Source organism: Giraffa tippelskirchi, chromosome 1 (assembly GCF_054371585.1).
Source record: "Giraffa tippelskirchi isolate mGirTip1 chromosome 1, T2T-mGirTip1v1.2.pri, whole genome shotgun sequence".
In the NCBI taxonomy this organism is placed as follows: Eukaryota; Metazoa; Chordata; class Mammalia; order Artiodactyla; family Giraffidae; genus Giraffa; species Giraffa tippelskirchi.
In genome coordinates, this window is record NC_137275.1 from 102,099,085 (window position 1) to 102,116,274 (window position 17,190).

Genomic DNA, 17,190 nt, shown 5'->3' on the forward strand with positions numbered 1-17,190 from the left:
CTTTCCCATTCTGTTGTTTTCCTCTATTTCTTTGCATTGATCGCTGAGGAAGGCTTTCTTATCTCTCCTTGCTATTCTTTGGAACTCTGCATTCAGATGGGAATATCTTTCCTTTTCTCCTTTTCTTTTCGCTTCTCTTCTTTTCACAGCTATTTGTAAGGCCTCCTCAGACAGCCATTTTGCTTGTTTGCATTTCTTTTCCATGGGGATGGTCTTGATCCCTGTCTCCTGTACAATGTCACGAACCTCTGTCCATAGTTCATCAGGCACTCTGTCTATTAGATCTAGTCCCATAAATCTATTTGTCACTTCCACTGTATAATCATAAGGGATTTGATTTAGGTCATACCTGAATGGTCTAGTGGTTTTCTCTACTTTCTTCAATTTAAGTCTGAATTTGGCAATAAGGAGTTCATGACCTGAGCCACAGTCTGCTCCCAGTCTTGTTTTTGCTGACTGCATAGAGCTTCTCCATCTTTGGCTGCAAAGAATATAATCAATCTGATTTCAGTGTTGACCATCTGGTGATGTCCACATGTACAGTCTTCTCTTGTGTTGTTGGAAGAGGGTGTTTGCTATGAGGAGTGTGTTCTCTTGGCAAAACTCTATTAGCCTTTGCCCTGCTTCATTCTGTACTCCAAGGCCAAATTTGCCTGTTACATCAGGTGTTTCCTGACTTCCTACTTTTGCATTCCAGTCCCCTACAATGAAAAGGACATCTTTTTTGGGTGTTAGTTCTACAAGGTCTTGTAGGTCTTCATAGAACCATTCAAGCTCAGCTTCTTCAGCGTTACTGGTCGGGGCATAGACTTGGATTACCATGATATTGAATGATTTGCCTTGGAAACAAACAGAGATCATTCTGTCGTTTTTGAGATTGCATCCAAATACTGCATTTCAGACTCTTTTGTTGACCATGATGGCTACTCCATTTCTTCTAAGGGATGCCTGCCCACAGTAGTAGGTATAATGGTCATCTGAGTTAAATTCACCCATTCCAGTCCATCTTAGTTCACTAATTCCTAGAATGTTGATGTTCACTCTTGTCATCTCCTGTTTGACCACTTCTAATGTGCCCTGATTCATGGACCTAACATTCCAGGTTCATATGCAATATTTCTCTTTACAGCATCGAATCTTGCTTCTATCACCAGTCCCATTCACAACTGGGTGTTGTTTTTGCTTTGGCTCCATCCCTTCATTCTTTCTGGAGTTATTTCTCCACTGATCTCCAGTAGCATATTGGGCAGCTACCGACCTGGGGAGTTCATCTTTCAGTGTCCTATCTTTTTGCCTTTTCATACTGTTCATGGGGTTCTCAAGGCAAGAACACTGAAGTGGTTTGCCATTCCCTTCTCCAGTGGACCACATTCTGTCAGACCTCTCCACCATGACCCATCCGTCTTGGGTGGCCTCACACAGCATGGCTTAATTTCATTGAGATAGACAAGGCTGTGGTCCTTGTGATCAGATTGGCTAGTTTTCTGTGATTATAGTTTCAGTGTGTCTGCCCTCTGATGCCCTCTCACAACACCTACCATCTTACTTGGGTTTCTCTTACCTTGGACGTGGGGTATGTCTGCATGGCTGCTCCAACAAAGTGCAGCCGCTGCTCCTTACCTTGGACAAGGGGTATCTACTCACGGCAGCCCGTCCTGACCTTGAATGTACAGTAACTCCTCTCAGCCCTCCTGTGCCCACGCAGCCGCTGCTTCTTGGACGCAGGGTAACTCCTCTCGGCTGGCGCCCCTGGCCTCCTGCCCAGGGTAGCTCCTCTCGGTCGCCGCCCCCAGCCTTGTCCGTGGAGTAGCTCCCCCGGCCTTGTCCGTGGGGTAGCTCCTCTCCACCATGCTTCTGCGCAGTCCGTCACAGCCGCTGCGCTTCTGCTGCTCAATAAATACTTGCTGAATTAACTAATTTAGCAATGAATGGGGAAGAATAAAAGCAAAGGATGATAGTTTTAATGTGGCACATTTTCTTCCATTTAAGCCTTAGAAAAAAGTATAATTTTTACAAATCAATAAATTTGGTAAAGATATATATTTCCACAATCATGCAAAGACTTAAAAAAAAGTCTCTTCTAAATAATAAAAAACAAGCTCAGATTTTAAATAATAATGAATTTCTAATAAAGAATTAAAATTCGCAAAGTAACTTTTTCAAATATAAGATGAAAAAAAATAACCTCTTATTGTTTTGTATTTACTAAACTATTTGTATAAATTACCTGAACAATTATTCTAAAAGGAGGCATTGCTAGCTTCCTTTATAGATGAAGAAACAGGTATGGAAAGGACAGATAACTAAACCAATGTCACACCAGAAGCAAAGTCAAAAATTTGAGATTTGAGCTCATATTTAAATTTATCTTATACCTAATATCATTTTTCCTCCTTTACAACACATGTCAGTTAGAAATGGGGACCTGAGCGAGATTACACTCAAATCCTGGAGCTAACCTTGGGTTAATTATTTCCCTGTGCTTCAATTTACTCATCTATATCAGAAAATGGAGATAATAGTACAATTTCATTCAATTGTTGAGACAAAGAAATGAGTTAATGAGTACATATAGACTCAATAAACACTAGTTATTACCATTATTATCACTATTATAATAATTACCTCTAGAAGGTGTTAATAACAAATAATTGTTCTTTTCAGAATCCCTTTAGTGTCTGCTCATATTTCCATCTTTAGACCTCCTCAGTCATTATTGCTCAGTACTCTAAAGAATGATGATTGCTCATTATTAGAGAAATGCAAATCAAAACTACAATCAGATATCACCTCACACTGGTCAGAATGGCCATCATCAAAAAGTCTATGAACAATAAATGCTGGAGAGGTTGTGGAGAAAAGGGAATACTCTTGCACTGCTGGCGGGAATGTAAATTGATACAGCCACTATGGAAGATGGTATGGAGATTCCTTAAAAAACTAGGACTCAAGCCACCATATGACCTAGCAATCCCACTACTAGAGATATATCTTGAAGAAACCAAAATTGAAAAAGATACAGGTATCCCATTGCTCACTGCAGCACTGTTTACAATAGCTAGAACATGGAAGCAACCTAGATGGCCATCAACAGATAAATGGATAAAGAAGTTGTAGTACATATATACAATGGAATATTACTCATCCATAAAAAGGAACACATTTGAATCAGTTCTAATGAAGTGGATGAACCTAGAGCATATTATACAGAGTGAAGTAAGTCAGAAACAGAAAGATAAATATTGCATACTACTGCATATATATGGAATCTAGAACGATGGTACCGATGAATTTATTTGCAGGGCAGCAATGAAGAAACAGAAATAGAGAACAGACTTATGGACACAGCGGGTGGGGAGGGAGGAAGGAGATGGTGAAATGTACAGAGAGAGTAACACGGAAACTTAATTACCATATGTAAAATAGATAGTCAATGGGAATTTGCTGTATGACTCAGGGAACTCAAACAGGGGTTCTGTAATAACCTAGAGGGGTGAAATGGAGAGGGAGACGAGAGGGAGGTTCAAGAAGGAGGGGACATATGTATACCTATGGCTGATTCATGTTGATATTTGGCAGAAAACAACAAAATTCTGTAAAGCAATTATCCTTCAATTAAAAAATAAATAATTTTTTTTTAAAAAAGGAATGATGAGTATTTCAAAATTTTCATTGCTTTTATCAAATATACTGAATTCCATGGATTTCTTTCAGGACTCTTCTGATTTCTAAGACACATTACTCATTTGTATAAATTACCATACAAGTAAGAGGCTTTTAAATTAAAGAAATACAAAAGTCATTTCTCTGATATTAATTCTACTTGATTTTCTATAAATTTACTTGGAGAAAATAAATAAACACCTACTAAAACATCTTATATAGTAAATTGGGGTATTTTCCTACCATGTAAATTCTTTTATTTTCGTTTAAAAAAAGTGTTAAGATTTTTCTAGATTCAGTTCAAGCTAAAATTTTTCAGAGCATTGTATGAGTCCTGTCAGTTATTTGAAGATCAAATAGAAATTACTCAATATAGTCCTTACAGTCTCAAGAAGATGTAAACCTCTGGTATTGAGATTTAAGACAGTGAAGATCTATTGCAATTATAAACATTGACTAATAGGAATCAGTTCCAAAGTTTGTCACAAAATGTTCTCTGTAAAATGATTTCCGTTATAAAAACTCAAAATATATTCCCATAGGAGGGAAAAGAAAACCCTCAACTTAAAACTTTTGGCAAAGACAGAGGTAAGATATGCCCCAAATCAAAAAACACATTTTTGCTTTAATATACTAGCTGGAAATTTTCCTTTTGAACACTGTGTATAATTTCCCACAATTTTTTTTTTCAGTTTTACCATACAGTCTCCTCATTCAACAAACACTCACATTCATGGATCAAGTATTGCTACGGGTAAGATGAATATGATTACATCCTTGTCCTCTGGTAAATTGAGTGAAAATACTTCTTTTCTCCAAGAGAATAACTCGCCACTTCCATACAGTTCAGATTAAAAATGTATCAACCTAAACACTCTAGACAATAGGTAATGAATTAAATCTCTACTTGATTAATACAGCATTTTTAAAACCTATATATCAAATTTGCATATAAAAGTATACAATATTTCAATTATATTCTTAGAATCTGCATCTGGGGAAAGTTGTACCTTTTATAAGGTTTTTAACATTCACTATGGATATTTACTGTATAAAACTGGAGTCCAGAGAGTAGGTTTGTAGAGCCATTATATATTCTGACATTTTCACGTTATTATCCACACATTCAATAAATGTATAAACACTCATGCACAATAATAAATGAATGTATTTAATTTTAAACATACTAGTTCAAATTCTTTTTCCCATCTAGGTTACTACAATGAGTGAGTTCCCTTTGATAGACAGTAGGTCCTTGTTGGTTATCTATTTTAAATATAGTAGTGTGTGTACGTCAATACATGTATGTATGTGTTTAACTGAATCACTTTTGCTGTACACCTGAAACTAAAACATTGCAAATTAACTATGCGGTGCCTGCATGCTCAGTCATGTCCAACTCTTTGCCACCCCATGGGCTGTAGCCCGCCAAGCTCCTCTATCCATGGGATTTTCCAGACAAGAATACTGGAGTGGGCTGCCATTCCCTTCTCCAGGGGACATTAACTATACTCCAATATTAAAAAAAGAAAAAAAAAAAAAACACACTAGTGTTAGACAGACTTAATAGGTTAACAGTGCCACCTAGTGGCCTCGTAAAAAAGAATGCTTGCCTTTTTCATTCTATTAAGTTTTACATAAACATAAGCTTATCTTTTCACTGACACAGGTACTAATAATATTTAGAGCACTAGAGTGAATGTTTGACATCACAAACATCTATAAAGTCTATTATAAGAACAAATAAAGGAAAACAAAGAATTTTAGCAAGTGACAATTTTCAATTTACATTAATGTCAAGTATGTAAGCATTAGATATTTCATAAATATTAGCTTATATACTATAAAACAGTAATAAGATCTTTCAGGTTAATATACTATATTCATATATTATGTATTAAATAATCTTCTTTTGCATAAAGGCATGCAAGTAAAAAAAAAATTTAAGGCTTTATTAGTGAATAGATTAAACCAAAAATCAAGGATTACATGTTGTCTGTCTGAGAAGAAAAGAAAGAAAAAGCTTTGAGATGTTAAATATTTAATAAAACAAGAGTGCAACATCTCACTGATATGCACATTTCTACAACCAAGGCAAATAATCATCCTTGAGGTGATGGAGGCCAATTTAAGGTCACTGAACACCCAGCAACTCCAGTTTGTCATCCTAACCAAAAAATGTCTCAGCAGGTTTCTTGCTAAACCTCCCAATATATACGTGTGTTACAGATATTTCAAGTCATTTACTCCAGTGCCCCAGCTCCAAAATTTGACTCACCGTCACCCTAAAATTCATTCATCCTATTTACGTTTTCAGTGATCCTCACTCGGCTCATGTGTTGTCATCCCTCTTCATCTAGTTTAAATTTCATGGCAAATTAATGTAATCTCTTCTATTTTTTTTCTTTGCCTTCTTTCACTTTGTTTGCTTTCTTGGCAAACCTCAACCTGAGTTAATTCCAACTCTCTGTCAGCTTTACACCTACACCTTTGCAGCTAAGCTTGGTGTGGAAAAATATACAATTGTGCTAGTTTTTTATTTGTGCATGCTAAGCCACTTCAGTTGATCTGACTTTTCTGCGACCCTATAGACTGTAGCCCACCAGGCTCCTCTGTCCATGGGATTCTCCAGGCAAGAATACTGCAGTGGGCTGCCATGCCCTCCTCCAGGGGATCTTCCCAACCAGGGATCAAACCCATGTCTCTTATGTCTCCTGATTGGCAGGGGCTTTCTTTACCACTAGTGCCACCTGGGAAGCCCCCAGTTTTGTTTTTTTTTTTAATGCATTTAAATTCATTACAAGAACTGAAGTGAGCCCCTCATGTGATCCAGGAATCCTGCTACATTTCTTAGTCTATTCACACTATCTCCTAACTATGACCTCTCCTCTCTCCTCAAATATCCAACACTCCCTCCCTCATCCTCACACTCGGTTGATGACCTTGCTTTGTATTACTCTGAAAAAAGGGAAAAAATGAATAGAAGAGACCATTCAAAAGTTCACTCACCAGTATCTGTACCCTATTACTCCTGCTTCGATGGATGAACTGCTTGAACTACCATTTAGGCTACTCCTACTTCATGCACAAGATCCTACCTCATCAACCAGGTAATTCACCAACTTGCTTATATAACCAGTTTTCTTCATTTCTACTGGATTGTTCCCATCAGAATACAAACACACTTTACATTCTCCCATGCTTAGAAATTAACCCACCCTTGATCCTACATCCCTCTGCATTACTGTCCTACTTCTCATCCCCTTTATAATTCCTCAGGTGTCATTCAAATCCATGGTCACTGACTGTCCTCCTTCCATTGTGAAACTATTCTTTTTCTTAAATTTTATTTATTAATGTATTGCTGATTTACAATGTTGTGTTAGTTTCTGGTGTACAGCAAAGTGACTCAGTTATTTATATTTTGTTTCTTTTTTTCATTCTTTCCTATTATAGTTTATCACAGGATATTGAAGACAGCTCCCTGTGCTATACAGTAGGGCCTTATTGTTTATCCATTATATTTATAACAGTGTGTATCTTCTAATCTCAAACTCCCAATCCATCTCTCCACTACCCCCTCCCCGCCCTGTGGCCACCACAAGACTCTTCTCTATGTCTGTGAGTCTGTTTCTATATGAAACTATTCTTAACAAGGTCCTACTCTTAACTGACCTCCACACAGTAAATCTGATAGTCATTGCTCAGCTCCCATTTTACTTGTACCATGAACAGTTGATCACTCCCTCTTATTTGAAAAACTTTCTTGACTTTCAGGATACCACATGCCTCCTTACTCCACTTCTCAATCTCCTTGCCTGGCTCCTGATAGTTTTCCTGGTAGATAAATGTGGACATCCCCAAGGGCTCACTCTTTGATCCTATTTTCTGTCTATATGTTGTCCCCTGATATTAGCATCCAATCTTGTGGCTGTAAGTGCCACTGTGACAGCTCCCATATTTGTTTCTCCAGCCCAGATCTCTCCCCAGAACTCTGTACTCATATAGTGAACTCCTTACTCAACAATTCAATTCCATGTGAATGTTTAAATGGCATCTCAAACTTAACATGTACCAAACTATGTTCCTGAGTACACCTCCCCTCAATCTTGCTACGCCTTGGTCTTCATCATCTCAGAAAATAACCAAAAATCTTGGAGCCATTTTTCTCATACCACATTCCCTTTCTCTCATATCCTGTATCCAATCTGTCATCAAATGCTGTCCACTCTACCATAAAAATACATCCAGAGTTGAATCATTTATTTCCTCCGCTAGTACCACTAAGCCAACATCACTCTCATCTGAATCAGTGCACTAGCTTAACTAGTTTTTCCTGCTCCAATCCTGTTTCCACCACTGCTCTTTCTCTGCTCAGTCAACGTGACTTTTCGACGTGTAAATCCAAAGTCACATCATATCACTTCTCTATTCAAAACTCTCCAATGGCTACCGAATTTCCTCAAACAAAAAAACCTAAAAACTGAACAATGACTTATAAGGCACTAGGTAGCTTATTACCTTTCTAACTTCACTTCCTACTTCCTTACTCCACTCCAAACTGATCTCGTTTCTGTCCCTTGACTTTACCAAGTATATGAGTTATTGATGGCTGAATAGCAAATTACCCCCAAACTTACTCACTTAAAAAACCCTTATCTCACACACTTTCTGTAGGTCAGGAAATCTAAGTATGACCTAGCTGGATTCTCTGCTACAGCATCTGGGAGGGAGGGGACATGTGTGTACCTATGGCTGATTCTTGTTGATGTTTGACAGAAAACCACAAAATTCTGTAAAGCAATTATCCTTCAATTAAAAAAAAAATAAAGTGGCAAAAAAAATCAAAGATAACTCCTAGGCTTCAAGCTTGGAATAATTTGAGAAAATTTTGATTATCACTGACTACAAGTTACTCAATTTCATTGTAGTTTTGAGGCAAGGGACATATTTGATCAACAAGCATTTGCTGGAGTCTTATAAATGTTTAGGGCTTTCCAGGTGGCGCTACCTGTAAAGAACTCGCCTGTCAATGCAGGAGACATAAGAGACACAGGTTTGATCCCTGGGTCTGGAAGATCCCCTGGAGGAGGGCTCAGCAGCCCACTCCAGTATTCTTGCCTGGAGAATCTCATGGACAGAGGAGCCTGACTGAAAACAACAAGCGTCCAGAACTGAAAAAAATATTTTAGTAAAGATAATGGAGAAGGAATTCATTACATATTTACTGATGAACAATTTTTAAAAATATAAGGCACTAAGAATAAACATTAAGGGTGGCAAGAAAAGGGAGACTAATAGATGTTCTAGAAGAAAAGCTTTTTCATCTCCTCTTGTCTAGATACTATACTTCTATTACAATTTTGTTACCAGTAGTATCACATTGCTAGTACACACCAACTGCAAGTTTGTTTCCTAAGTATTTTAATGTGAAAATAGGCTCACAGGCCGTTTCCTGACTATATTTTCTCCCACTTATCTCAACATTCATATGAGAGATATGCAGTTATGTAAATTTTGTTTCCCTGATGATTACCATAGTTTCTATAATAAAACTCTAAAAGGAAAAAAGAAGTAGTATAGTTGAAGAATGAGTATTCTATAACAAATGTATAGAATACAGTTCATGTATCCAATGCAGAATTGAAGTATTTCCCAGCCATCATTTTACCAGTCTAATAGTTCCACCTCCACCTCCATTCTACCTTTAAAATCCTTAAACTAACTTATAACCAAACTTTACTTATAACCAATTTTCAATTCCTCTATTACCACATTCTCTCTCCTGAGAACTCACTCTAAGCCTCAAAGATTGAACAGCAGCTAAATTCATTAGGTATGATCTTGAATCCCCTCAAATCTAGAAATATTGCCATCTTAGCCACAAATTTCACACTGAGGAGAGAAATCATCACTAATGTGCCACTTCTTAAAATGAAAATAAAAATCACAACTTTTTATCAAGTTTTATTGTAAAAAGAGTTTCAGATTTACAGAAAAAGTTACAAAAATGGTACAGGGAGTTCCCAGACACCCCTCATCCAATATCCCCTATTGTTAACATCTTATAATACCATGTACAACTAAGAAAGCAGCATGCCTGCAGGCTCAGTCACTAAGTCCTGTCCAACTCTCTGCAATCCCATGAACTGTAGCCCACCAGGTTCCTCTGTCCATGGGATTTCCCAGGCAAGAACACCAGAGTGGGTTGATATTCCTGACCCAGGGATTAAACCTGCATTTCCTGTGTCTCCTGCATTGGCAGGCGGATTCCTCACCACTGAGCCACCTGAATGGCACATTACTATTAACTAAAGCCCGCACTTTATTCAAGTTTCACTAGTTTTCCATTAATGTCCTTTTTTGGGTTGAGGATCCCACATTGCCTTACATCTCATCTCCTCCGGTGTTTTTCATGACCATGACAGCTTTGAGCACAGTTTAGGGAATCCTAAAGTACACTGGAGAAGGACATGGTAGCCCACTCCAGTGCTCTTGCCTGGAGAATCCCATGAAGAGAGGAGCCTGGTGGGCTTCCGTCTATGGGGTCGCACAGGGTCGGACACGACTGAAGCAACTTAGCAGCAGCAGCAGCAGCAAAGTACATTCATCAATTTGATGTTTTTTTCTCAGTTCAAGTTTAATAAAACTACAAAAGCTCAAAAGTGATAGCCTACTACTGCACACATCAGCTAGCCTGCCCATAACACAGCTCAGGCCTTCTTCAAAGGAAGAAAGGCTGGCCTCCCCAGCCCCTGCAGGAAAGGCCAGTGCTGTCCCACACATCTGAACTGACAGTAAGGTGGGTTAATGACAACAGTACAAAAGAGGTGTTGTTCTCACGGCCACCTACTGCAGCCTGGCCCTAAAATGGCCCAGCACTCACTTCTGCTTAGAGAAATATTCTTTGCTCTGGCATCAGGCTCCATGGTATCACAACCAGGCTTCCAGGCAGCTGTGCACATGTCCCCATGTGTGTCAGTGAACTGGAAAGGCCTGAACTAGTTTCAGTGTCTCATCCACAGAGCGGCCAACAGGAAGGTCGTTTATGGTAATTTGTCGAAAGATGCCTTTATCATCAGTAGTAAAAAGGTTCCTGAATGAGAAGCCCTCATCAGCCTTTAAGACCCCACAGGACTGAGCAACGGTGTGCTCAGGCTCTGATATCAAGGTTATGTTCATGGCCCCCAGTCTTTCTTGTTTCTTGGGTATGTTGATCCATGCCAGGTGACAGAAGTGAGAACCCACAGAAGCACCAGTTACTTGGCAGTTGAGTTTCTTAAATTCTTCTGCCCTATCACTGAAAGCAATGAGCTCCATGGGTCACACAAAGGCGAAGTCAAGAGGGTAAAAGAAGAACACAACATATCTTCCTTTGTAGTCAGACAGACTGATATCTTTGAACTGACCATCTGGCATAATGGTTGTTGCTTTGAACTGGGGAGCAGGGTGCCCAATTTTCACATTTCCTGAAGACAATGCTATCAGCAGCTCTCAGAGAGAAACCACACAGACTAGTCAGGAGGAAGACACCCATCAATTTGATTTTGGCTGATGCTTTTCTCATGGATAGACTGAGGTTAGGGCTTTGAGGAAAAATAACACAGAAGGAGGTGAAGTGTTCTTATCATATGAGGGTTCACACTATCAATATGACTTATCACTGTTGCTGATACTGTTTACCTGGCTTAGAGAGTGTTTACCAGATTTCTCTACTGTAAAGTTATGCTTTCCCCATTTTGCCTTACCCTACCCTTTGAAAGCAAGTTGCTAAGCACAGCCCATATTCAAGATGGTATAGGGAAGGGAAACTAAACTCCAACTCCTGGAGCTAAGTGACTTTTTAGAATAAATATAAAACTTACTCAATTTCTGAAATACATATTGAGTACCTCAAAGCATCTGATAATGCAATTAAGTGCCCATTTAACACGAGTCACTCTGCTAGGCATTTCAAATAAGTGTTAGACACAGTCTTGCACCACAAGGAGTTTATAATGTAGTTAGGATACCACAAGAAAAATGCCGGTTAAGTACTACAGCGTCACAAAAACGGAAAAAATAAAATCCAGTTGGAGTAATGAAGTAATGAAAAGTTTCACAGAACAAGAAATATTTAAGCAAAGTAAAGCTGAACATAATTTTGACAGATGAAAACAGATGGAAATTCACATCCATTTATAATTTAAAACTCTCAACAGTGGACATGAAGAGAATGTACTTCAACATAATAAAAGCCATATATATCAATCCCACGGCTAATATCATACAGTGAAAAACTGAAAATTTTCCTTCTAACATCCCATCACTTCATGGGAAATAGATGGGGAAACAGTGGAAACAGTGTCAGACTTTATTTTTTTAGGCTCCAGAATCACTGCTGATGGTGATTGCAGCCATGAAATTAAAAGACGCTTACTCCTTGGAAGGTAGGTTATGGCCAACCTAGATAGCATATTTAAAAGCAGAGACATTACTTTGCCAACAAAAGTCCGTCTAGTCAAGGCTATGGTTTTTCCAGTGGTCATGTATGGATGTGAGAGTTGGACGGTGAAGAAAGCTGAGTGCCGAAGAATTGATGCTTTTGAACTGTGGTGTTGGAGAAGACTCTTGAGGGTCCCTTGGACTGCAGGGAGATCCAATCAATCCATCCTAAAAGAGATCAATCCTGGGTGTTCATTGGAAGGTCTGATGTTGAAGCTTAAACTCCAATACTTTGGCCACCTCATGCGAAGGGTTGACTCATTGGGAAAGACGCTGATGCTGGGTAGGATTGGGGGTGGGAGGAGTAGGGGACAACAGAGGATGAGATGGATGGATGGCATAACCGACTCGATGGACATGGGTTTGGGTAGACTCCGGGAGTTGGGTGATGGACAGGGAGGCCTGGCGTGCTGCAGTTCATGGGGTCGCAAAGAGTCGGACACGATTGAGCAACTGAACTGAACTGAACATCAGGAATAAGACAAGGATGCCCACTCTCACCACTTTTATTAGCATAGTATTGGAAGTCCTAGTCAGAGCAATTAGGCAAAGAAAAGAAATAAAAAGTATTCAAATTGGAAAAAAAGGAGTAAAACTGCACTGTTTTAGAAGACATGATTTCATACACAGAAAACCCAAAGAGTCCACCAAAAATTGTTAGAGATAATAAATGAATTCAGTAAAATTGCAGAATACAAAACCAACAAACAAAAATCTGTTACATTTCTATACATTAATAATAAAGTATCAGAAAGAGAAATTAAGAAAACAATCCCATTTATAATGCATCAAAAAGAATAAAATATCTAGGGATATATTCAACCAAAGAGGTTAAACACCTGTACACTGAAAGCTATAATACATTGATGAAAGAAACTGAAGACACATATAAGTGAAAAGATGTCCATGCTCATGGAGTGGAAGAATATTGTTATAATGCCCATACTATGCAAAGCAATCTACAGATTCAACATAACAGAGCTATCAGAAATAACCCCACATATGCACAATCAGTTAACTTATGACAAAGAAGCCAAGATTATACAATAGGGAAAGAACAGTTTTCTTCAATAAATGGTGTTGGGAAAACTGGAAAACCATGTGCAAAAAATCAAAAATGGGCCAAGAAGTTACACCATACACAGAAATGAACTCAAAATGGATTAAAGACTTGAATATAAGACCTGAAATCATAAAACTGCTAGGAGAAAACATAGGTGGTAAGCTCCCAGACATCAGTTTTGGTGATGACTTTTTGAACCTGACCCCAAAAGTAAAGGCAACAAAAGCAAAAATAGGCAAGTGGGACTACATCAAACTAATATGATTCATCACAGCAAAGGAAACCATCAACAAAATGAAATGATAGTTTATGGAATAGGAAGAAATATTTGAAAATCATATACCCTGATAAGGAGCTAATATCCAAAATATATAAAAACTCATCAAACTCAATAGGAAAAAAAATCCAATTAAAAAATAAGCAGAATATCTAAATAGATATTTTTCCAAAGAAGACCCCAGAGACACCTAAAAAGATGGTCAATATCACTAATATCAGAAAATACAAATCAAAAATATAATGAGGTATCATGTCACATGTTAGAATGGCCATTATCAAAAAAGATAAGAAATAACAAGTGTTGGTAAGAATGAGGAGAAAAAAGAGCTGTCATGCACTATTGGTGGGAATGCAACTGGTGTAGCCACTTTGGAAAACTACATGGGAATTCCTCGAAAAAATTAAAAATAAAGAAGAGTGTGATCCAGCAATTCCACTCCTTAGTATTTACTCAAAGTAAACAAAAACATGAACTCAAAAAGATATATGTACTGCCATGTTCATTTCAGCATTATTTTCAATAGCCAAGATATGGAAACAATCCAAATGTCCACTGATGTATTAATATGAATGAAGAAAGATGTGGTGTATACACACACACAGGAATATTAAGCTATAAACAAGAATGAAATCTTTCAATTTGCTGACAACATAGATGATCTTAAAGGTATCATGCTAAATGCAATACATCAGAGAAACACAAACATTGCATGATCCCACTGATATGTGGAATAAAAAAAAACAATAGATTCATACTATAAACTGCCAGTTATGAAGCAAGTCTTGGGGATGTAATGTACAACACAGTGACTACAGTTAATAATACTGTACTGCATATTTGAAAGTTACTAAGAAAATAAATCTGTAAAAATTTCTCACAAGGAAAAAAAAAAACAATTTTATAACTGTGTATGAGGATGAAGATTAACTAGACTTACTGTGGTGATGATTTCACAATATACACAAATATCAGATTATTATGTTGTACAACTGAAACTAATATGTCAACTACAGGAAGGGAAAAAAAAACTAGATGGAAAGACATACAAGATGGAGAAAAGAGCATAAACAAAATATAAGAGCTCTCTCTCATTCACTCAGTGTTTTTGCATTGTAACCCAATGGAAACATTCATTTTAAGATCTTCAGTAAATTTCCATAGCTTAGCATAAATGGGGAGTGCTTAGTCTCCCCAAAATTCATTACGCTGATGTCCTAACCTTTGGTACCCGAGAATATGACTATATTTGGAGATAAGATCTTTAAAAAGGTAATTAAGATTAAAAGAAGTCATTAGGACAGACCCTAATCCAGTATGACTAGAGTCCTTCTAAGAAGCTATAAAGATATAGGCACAGAACAAAGACAGAACTATAGATCAATGGAACAAAATAGAAAGCCCAGAGATAAATCCACACACCTATGGACAGCTTATCTTTGACAAAGGAGGCAAAAATATACAATGGAGAAAAGACAATCTCTTTAACAAGTGGTGCTGGGAAAACTGGTCAACCACCTGTAAAAGAATGAAACTAGAACACTTTCTAACATCATACACAGAAATAAACTCAAAATGGATTAAAGATTTAAAGGTAAGAGCAGAAACTATAAAACTCTTAGAGGAAAACATAGGCAGTACACTCTGACATAAATCACAGCAAGATCCTCTATGACCCATCTCCCAGAGTAATGGAAATAAAAGCAAAAATAAGCAAATGGGACTTAATTAAACTTGAACACTTGCACGACGAAGGAAACTATAAGCAAGGTAAAAAGACAGCCTTCAGAATGGGAACAAATAATAGCAATCAAAGCAACTGACAAAGAATTAATCTCAAAAATATACAAGCAGCTCATCAATACCAGAAAAATAAACAACCTAATCAAAAAATGGGCCAAAGAACTAAACAGACATTTCTCCAAAGACATACAGATGGCTAACAAAGACATGAAAAGATGCGCAACATCACTCATTATCAAAGAACGCAAACCAAAACCACAATGAGGTACCATCTCATGCCAGTCAGAATGGCTGCGATCAAAGTCTACAAACAATATATGCTGGAGAGGGTGTGGAGAAAAGGGAATCCTCTTACACTGTTGGTGGGAATGCAACTAGTACAGCCACTATGGAGAACAGTGTGGAGATTTCTTAAAACACTAGAAATAGAACTGCCATATGACCCAGCAATCCCACTGCTGGGCATACACACCAAGGAAACCAGGATTGAAAAAGACACGTGTACCCCAGTGTTCATCACAGCACTGTTTATAATAGCCAGGACATGAGGCAACCTAGATGTCCATCGGCAGACGAATGGATAAGAAGGTTGTGGTACATATACACAATGGAATATTACTCAGCTATTAAAAAGAATGCATTTGAGTCAGTTCTAATGAGGTGGATGAAACGGGATCCTATTTATACAGGGTAAAGTAAGTCAGAAAGAGAAACACCAATACAGTACACTAACGCATATACATGGAATTTAGAAAGATGGTAATGACGACCCTATGTGCAAGACAGCAAAAAAGACACAGATATAAAGAACAGAGTTTTGGACACTGTGGGAGAAGGCAAGGGTGTGATGATTTGAGAGAACAGCATTGAGACATGTATATTATCATATGTGAAACAGATGACCAGTCCAAGTTCCATGCATGAAACAGGGCACTCAAGCTGGTGCACTGGGGCAACCCAGAGCAATGGGATGAGAAAGGAGGTGAGAGAGGGGTTCGGGCTTCGGGGGCAGGGGGGAGGGTGGGAGGGGTGGACACATATATACCCATGGCTGATTCATGTCAGTGTATGGCGAAAACCACCACAATATTGTAATTAGCCTTCAATTAAAAATAAATAGTTTAAAAAAAAGATATAAGCACAGAGAGAACAGGATGTGAAGAAACAGGGTCATCTAAAGCCAAGGAGAGAACTCGGAAGAAACAAACCTAAAGACACCTTGATCTGACTTCCTGTCTCCAGAACTGTGAGAAAGCAAATTTCTGTTGTTTAAGCCACCCAGTCTGTGGTATTTTGTCATATCAGCCTTAGCAAAATAACACAGATGCTCAGTTACAGATTCTAAAACTCACACCCATTTTGGCAAAATTCCCCTCTGTGATTTCTAATTTAAGCCTTGTCATTCAACAGCTCTTTCCATTCAGTAGGGACATGAAGAGTAAAGGTGAAAAATGTGATATAAGGTCAGCCTTAGGAACAGCTTTAGGTCTTTCAAATTAAAATTTATTATGCCCTTATAAACTTGTCTATTCCCAACCTTAACCATAACAAGAAATTTTACTCTAATTTTAGCAATTTCAAGAAGCTTCAGGGATCTCTTTTGTAGCACTTTATTCGCCAGGTATTGTTATTTAGTCACTCAGTCCTGTTCAGCTCTTTGCGACTCCACGGGCAACAGACCACCAGGTTCCTGGCCATGGAATTTCCTAGGCAAGAATACTGGAGTAGGTTGCCACTTCTTCAGGGGATCTTCTCAATTAAGGGATTGAACCTGCATCTCTTACACCGGCAGGATGATTCTTTACCACTGAGCCACCTGGAAAGTTCAGACCTCTTGATAGCAGAATGCCTGACACCTGCTGCAACATAGTGCTCCAACTTGTCCACTATTAAGTAAAAGCTTCACCTAGATCTACCTTTTTGTTTCACACCAGGTGAAAACTAAAAGGGAAAACAGAAA

General features: G+C 38.1%; 1 protein-coding gene and 1 pseudogene across 1 annotated transcript in view; both read right to left on the reverse strand.

The window, feature by feature from the left end:
- Window positions 1-795: 795 nt before the first annotated feature.
- The window catches only part of PRSS12 (serine protease 12), a 99,084-nt gene continuing 82,689 nt past the window's right edge, over window positions 796-17,190 (reverse strand). Inside the window, exon 15 of the mRNA XM_081485883.1 lies at window positions 796-1,913. The gene's annotated coding sequence lies outside the window, so the exon portion shown is untranslated. The remainder of the gene's footprint in view (window positions 1,914-17,190) is intronic.
- Window positions 10,546-11,104, reverse strand: LOC145515719 (peroxiredoxin-1 pseudogene; annotated as a pseudogene).